Source organism: Dipodomys merriami, unplaced genomic scaffold, assembly GCF_024711535.1.
Source record: "Dipodomys merriami isolate MVZ:Mamm:240054 unplaced genomic scaffold, mDipMer1.0.p SCAF_37, whole genome shotgun sequence".
NCBI lineage: Eukaryota > Metazoa > Chordata > Mammalia > Rodentia > Heteromyidae > Dipodomys > Dipodomys merriami.
The window spans coordinates 6,441,205-6,448,572 of NW_027205270.1; the positions used below are offsets into that span (position 1 = coordinate 6,441,205).

At 33.7% G+C, this 7,368-nt stretch overlaps 1 pseudogene; it reads left to right on the forward strand.

Moving 5' to 3' along the window:
- Window positions 1-6,679: 6,679 nt before the first annotated feature.
- On the forward strand, window positions 6,680-7,115 carry LOC138804601 (DNA polymerase epsilon subunit 3 pseudogene; annotated as a pseudogene).
- The last annotated feature ends 253 nt before the right edge of the window (window positions 7,116-7,368 follow it).

The following is a 7,368-nucleotide window of genomic DNA, read 5'->3' on the forward strand; positions in this document are numbered from 1 at the left end:
CAGGCCCAGACTTCAGGCCCAACAACCTAAACAAGATACTCATAAATGTATTCAAATATAGCTAACTGAATTTTGATAATGTACAAAGAAGAAAATTCAATATTCTACAAATATGTATGGATCATTTGAACATATATAGCCTGAAAAACTAGAGAACTAAGCATAACATTATACTGTAAGGAAAAGTTGTTTGGGGACTAAAGGATAAAACATGGGGTTATGCAATGTTTAGCCATTAGCCAGTTTTAAACTGTGAGATTTACAATGCTCATGGATAGAGTACTTGTAACAGCAGTAACAACATCCTTTTTAAAAACATATCTCTTTAAAACCACAAAATTTTCACCTAAAAATTCTACACATGAGATATTTTTCTTTTATGGATTTAGCTTATATTATTTTACATAAAGTCCTTCATTTTCACAGGTGTTTTAGCACATGGCAAAAATCATATTCTATTGTAGTCTTCTGCAATAATATGGCACTTTAAACCTTTTAATCTGTTATTGATATCTTTGTTTCCATATCTTGATTATTGTTGACATAGAGAGTGCACATATTTTTTAAGATACTGATACAATTTCCCTTGGACAGATATGAATAAAAATTAAGCTAAAATTAGATAAAGTTATTTATGGAGGCTAAGGATATAAGGAAATAGAGAGATCATAAAATATTACAAAGATCCTGGAATAAGATGGATCAACAATCTCCAAAATACATAGCTAATATTACTACACTGTAAGATTGAAATTAGCAAAAGAAAGATTTTTAGATATGCTCCCCACAAAGAAGTACACATGAAAATGGTAACTAATTATCGTGATGGAGCTGTTAATTAATATGATTATAAAGCAAAGAACAGTACTTTTTGAATAGAAAAGGAACTCAAGAAATTTGAACAATGGTGAAACAGCTCTTGAAGTGACTAACATACTATTTTTACATATGGACTAAAATAGACAGTGTCTACTTTATGCTGGGCATAAGGCTAAGTTAGGAACTTATGACTAAGTACAGGAAAGGAGAGCAAGCTTAACAATAGCATTACAATTAAAGTAGTTTTGTTACAGATGCTTGAATAGAACACAAATGAAAATCTAGCAAAACACATTTTCATCATTTTGAATGTTTCTTTTTATTTTAATAACTAGAACCATATTTAATGATTTCATTGTTCACATACTTTATATCCTTTAGAAACATTTGCAAATAAAGTACGTTTATGTATAGCTCTTCATGAACATGGTGGTTAAAAGCATAGTGTAAACTCAATTCATTTCCATTTTCAATTTAATTTTAATTGATACTTAAGGAAATAAAATTGTACATATTTAGAACCAACATCTAATATATTAATACATGTATATTGTTTGTAATACTTAAATTGAGTTAAACATACCCAAACCTACAAACTTTTACCATTTCTTCATTATGAAATCATTTTCTTCTAGCTCTTTTGAAATGCATAGAATATCATTTGTATCTATAATGGCCCTATTATGAAGAAACACAGAACTTCTTATCTAAATACAATTTAGAACTCATTGATTAATACCACATTAATTATTCATCCTCTGTCCTCTTTCTAACATGGACTTACTATCATTCTGTTCTTAGTTTTATGGGATCACATTTGTTTATAGCCAATGTGTGAGACCAGGTAACACTTGTCTTTCTTACCTGGGTTATTTCATTTAACTTTGTAATCTACAGTTTTATCATATGGCGGCCTATGGAAAGAGTTAATTTAATTTTAAGTGAAAAATCATACATTGCTTTTTTTTTGTAGTCTGTAGCTTGAACTCTGGGCTTGGGCTCTGTCTCTGATCTCCTCAGATCAAGGTGAGTGAGCACTCTACCACTTGAGCATAGCACCACCCCTGGTTTTTTGTGGTTAATTGGAGAGCAGAGTCTCACAGACTTTCCTAAGAGGGCTGGCTTTGGAATAGCTAGGATTGCAGACATGAGTCACCAGTGCCTGGCTACATTTTTAATCTATCTGTTACTTGATAACCACTTAGATTGATTCAGTTTTTGGCAATGGTGGTGGTATTACAATACTGATGGAAATGCAGTTTTTCCTTTGACATGGTGTGTTAGTTTTCTTTCTTTCTTTTTCTTTCTTTCTTTCTTTCTTTCCTTTCTTTCTCGCTTTCTCTCTTTCTCTCTTTCTCTCTTTCTCTCTTTCTCTCTTTCTTTCTTTCTTTCTTTCTTTCTTTCTTTCTTCCTTTCTGTCTGTCTTTCTGTCTTCCTTTCCTTTCTTTTTAAAATTTTATTGTAAAGGTGATGTAAGAGGGAATACAGTTACATAAGTAAGGTAATGAGTACATTTCTTTTTTATCAGTGTTACCCCTCCCTCATTTTCTCCCAATTTTCCCCTCCCTACACCCCTCCTGCTCAAATTGTAAAGTTCGTTTCCAATATAGTGTCTAGCGAGTATCACTGTGGCTGGTTGACCCTTTGTCCCATCATTTCTGATTCCCCTCCCAAAAATAGATACTTTTATATGTGACAAAGTGTACAGAAATAAAAACACAGACAGCAGGGAATAAACCAAGGGGAGGAAAAGAAAATAGAAATAACTGCAAACAGAACAATAATAAAGAAACCTCTTGTTTCCATTTCTTGGAGATCATTTTGATAAGCATCATTTCTTTTTCTTTTCCTTTCTTCTTCTCAGTTTTCACTCTTTCAGTTGTTTGTCTTTAATGATCATTATTAAATTATTATTATTATTTATTCATTTATTTATTTTTTGTCGGTCATGGGGCCTGAACTCTGGGCTTGCAAGCTATCCCTCAGCTCTTCAGCTCAAGGTGAGCGCTCTACCGCTTGAGCCACAGCGCCACTTCCGGTTTTGGTTTTCTTGTGGTTTATTGGAGATGAGTCTCACGGACTTTTCCACCTGGGCTAACTTTGAACCATGACCCTCAGATCTCAGCCTCCTGAGTAGCTAGAATTATGAGGTGAGCCACCAGCACCTGGCTTCATTATTAAATCTTAGTTTTGATATATCCTGCCCTGCCAGTTTTTCTTTTATTCACTTATTCACTTAATCCTGCAATAATCTTATTCGTTTTCTCCTTCTCTATCACATTGCCAAATTCAAAACATAAAGTTCTCCCACTTTTGGCCCTTTCTCCAGGGAGTGAAATTGTGCTTCAAGGCCATTTTTATATTTATAAAATAGTTTTGATTATTTTAATAGTTTTGATTATATTTATATTTAATATTTTTGATTGCCATTTTTATTTTCATGTTCATTTCTCTTGTTTTCATTTTAGTTTATTTTTCTAGCTTTTATAGAATAGTTTTTATAAGTTGTAGTTTTTCTTATAGTGAAATGTTTCAGAGCATTCCTAATTTAATGATACATGTATGTCTAGGAATCAAGGTTCTGATAATTGGTAAGATTTGTTTCATTCTTTTATTCTATGAAAGGCAATAATTACCTGATCTTGTAATTTTATTTTGTCTAAAATGTCTGAAACTTCCTCATTATTAACAATCAGCAACAGCAGCAGCAGCAACAGAAACATCAGCATCAACAACAACACATTCAGTTTGTCATCTAATTGTCAATATCACTTCTTAATTACTTTTTAGTCAATTGAGGAGCTTGAACTCAAGGCCTGGGTGTCCCTGAGCCTCTTTGTATTCAAGGCTAGTGCTCTACCACTTGAGCCACAGTACCACTTCTGGCTTTTTGAGTGGTTAATTGGGGATTTTTCTGCCTGGGCCACTGCAAACTTTGATCATCAAATCTCAGCATCCTGTGTAGATTACATTCTGTGTAGGGTTACAGGAGTGAGCTTACAAGCAAGCACCCAGCTTGTCAATTTTACTTCAATGCTTACTATATAATAAAGCATTAAAAGCTTAAAATTGTGCTTGTTGCTTTAAAACCACTGGCTTTATTAAATAGAACATGTTAATCTGCCTGTATTATAACTGAGCATTTAGAAATTACTTTTCTAAATCTAAGAGTGTGATATGCCTGTCTTCCTTTTACTTGTTTGTTTTTAGAAATTTCATACTTAAGCTCAGGCTACTTCTTCTGGTATGTGCTGAAACTCCTCAGGATCTCTGGGTACTGTTGCAACTTTATGTCACACGGGAGAGAAATGGAGCATAGTGGATTTGGGGGTCTTTTATTTCCATAGTGTATAGCTTTGACATTGTCTTCTGTAATTTTGAGGGTTTGTTATGTCATATAATTTCTGGTGATGGAGATCATTAGTATGATTTTCCACAAATTTTAGGGAACAAACATGAACTTACTTCCCTTGGTTATAAATGATGATAAAAAATGGAAGAACTTTCATCCATTTTGTTTGTTTTTGGTTTTTGTTGGTTGTGGGGCTTGAACTCTGGGCCTAGGCAAGTCCCTCAGCTCTTCAGCTCAAAGCAAGCACTACCACTTGAGCCACAGCACCACTTCCCATTTTTTGGTGTTTTATTGGTGATAAGAGTCTCAAGACTTTCCTTCCCTGGCTGGCTTTGGATCTTGATCCTCAGATCTCAGCTTCCTGAGTAGCTAGGATTACAGGAATGAGCCACCAGCACCCGGCTCTTTCATCTGTTTTTATATTAGATTTTAAAATTATCTTTTATTGGCTTTATCACTTTAAAATAATTCAAGCAATTAAAACCTGAACTACCCTTTTTCCAAATGATTTTTTTTCTAAAAGAGCAGAATTCGAAAATAACTAGGTATTAAAATATTTTTGTGAAATTATAAAACTGAACACTGGAAGGCCATCTTTCTTTCAACATACATCAGTGGAACATTTTCTCAAAATGATATAATTTTGAGACAGGTTATAATTCAGGTGATTAGCAAATGACTCACTGACAGGCTATTAACACTGCTCTTCTGATGATACCTCAAAGCCAACAAAACATAGGTGTCAAATCATGAAAGAGATTTTAATTCAATACTATAATATATTACTCTGAAATTCTCATCATGAGGATATTCAAGATAAGAAAATATTATCTATTTTTATTCTTTGTAAATGTTCTCAGGAAACCAATCATAAGGTAAAATTTCAAGGCAACATTATTTTAAGAGGTGCAATTCCAGGGAGGATAAATTAAAGGAAAAAGAAGACAGCATGTAAGGACATGATTTATTGGTTGGTATTCTTATTTAATAAAACAAAGGATTAATATTTATGTCAACTATCCATAAGACATACCTTGCTTTCCAAACGAGTCTGGAAAATTGGCAAACTATTTACCTGTTGGCTTCTTTATGTATTCTGATTTCTGTTCATCATTCTTCCTGTGTTTTCTGGACCATACACATAGCCAGGGTAAAAACAGAGTTTTGAAGGTTCTCATATCATTGTACCTAAGGTCATGACCGTTTTATCTTTCTGTCTGTCTTGTTTATTTCTGAGATGGATGGTTTCATCTGTTCTCTAATGACAATCTCATACTCTCACCGCACAAGATTCCAGAGTTTTAGCCCTTTGAGTTTAACCTAGCTGTCAACAGGATATTTCTATTCCAAACCAACTGAGTTTTCATAACCTCAGAGATCAGGAGAGGCTAAAACTAACTTTGGAATACATAGTAGAGACTTTTTTTATTATAGCAGATAGAATCTATCCATATGACAATTTTTGTACACTAATGTATAATGCATAATATCAAATGTAATAATCAATCTTTTTAACACTCAATTGTTCTGTTATGTGACTTTATTATATGGATTGATTCTTATACTTGGAAATGAAATGCAATTGTTTCTTAATCAGGCATGGAGAAAAATGAGGAAATTTTCATTTGTAATATTATTTTATTGGAAAACACAGATAACAGAACTTTTTCTCCTATATCATTTAAAATTCTTTGTGGTGACTAATATATATTATTTTGCTAAAATGTGTAATGAAGAGTTGTTTTTTTTTCATTTTGATGGCAATTTCCTTTAAAAGATGAGATAAAGTACTGAGTAAATTCTTATTTTCCTTTTTAGACCTTATGGTGATTTTACTTTATGTTCTCCAGTAGGGAACACATTAACTTGATGCATATAATTGTGGAGCAATATTATTTTCTCTATAATTTTCACATTAATCTTTAGATGTTGAATAGTGACCTTTTCTCTTGCACATTACAGTGTTTTCAAATTAAACTTGAGCTCCACTGTAATGAAATTAGTACTATAACCCTATTATTTGACCCAGGATAATTCCATTCAGAGTAATCAAGGTGTTGCGTGAATTAAATGAATTCCTTTCCACAAACCATCAAAAATTGTGACTCAAACCTTCTAGCCTCAAGTGAGACTGATTTGTGAGTAACATAAAAGGTCATACTAAAAATTATTTGCACAGTAAGTGAAGAAATGGGAGTAAATTCTTTGTCGATAGACTTAGATATCATAAATAAAATTTTGGTATTTAAATGAATATGTTTCAATGGAAGTAATCACAGTATTATTCTCAGTGCTATAAGACCAATAAGGTTAGAATAAAGTAACATTTAAGAGATATTGGCAATATAGAATCATGGGAAATTATGAGTCAACCCAACAAGAAATATGAATGGAAAATAAAGAAATCAAGTTCGTGGAAACAAGTCTTAGGACGATTTTTATGTTTATACTTTCCTACAAGAATGAATATTTTGCTGAGGCGGGCATATTCGGTCCCTGGCAGTGGCAATGACACAAACACCCAAGGACCTAAATCTACCCAACGCTGTCATCTCTTGGATCATCAAGGAGATGCTCCCCGAGTCAACATGTCCAAGGAGGCCCAGGGCATCATCTCCTGCAATGCTAGTGTCTTGGATCTGTATGCCACATCCTATGCCCAAACAGTCCCAATGAAAAGAAAGCTCAATGCCAGCGATGTGCTCTCCATCACGGAAGAGAAGGTGTTCAATGGTTCATTACCCACTTGAAAGAAGCTTTGGAAACCATATAGGCCGAAGCTGAAAGACAAGAAGGAAGCTGCAGAGTAAAAGAAGAAGGTCAAAGACAAAGAAACAGATTCGGAGAGCCAGATGAGCAGAGATGAGGACAATGATGAAGATTAAAATGATTGGAAGAAGATGAGCAAAACCACGAGGAGGAACTAGAAGACCGAGTAGAGTAGGGTGGACAGCACGGAATAGTAGAAGATAGCACTGGGAAATATTTTGTGTTTATATGAAACTTTTCCCTGCTGGGTAAATGGTCTTAGGCACAAGTACCTGAGATCAAAATAAAAATGGAGTCGAATTATCAGAAACAGCTCTCCCAGACTCAGATAACCTGAATAGCAGAATCCTGTTTTGCTTGATTGGTCTGAAAGTTATGACTTTTAGTAAGGAGGATTCTGAATGCTAATTAATTTGGTCAATTGACAT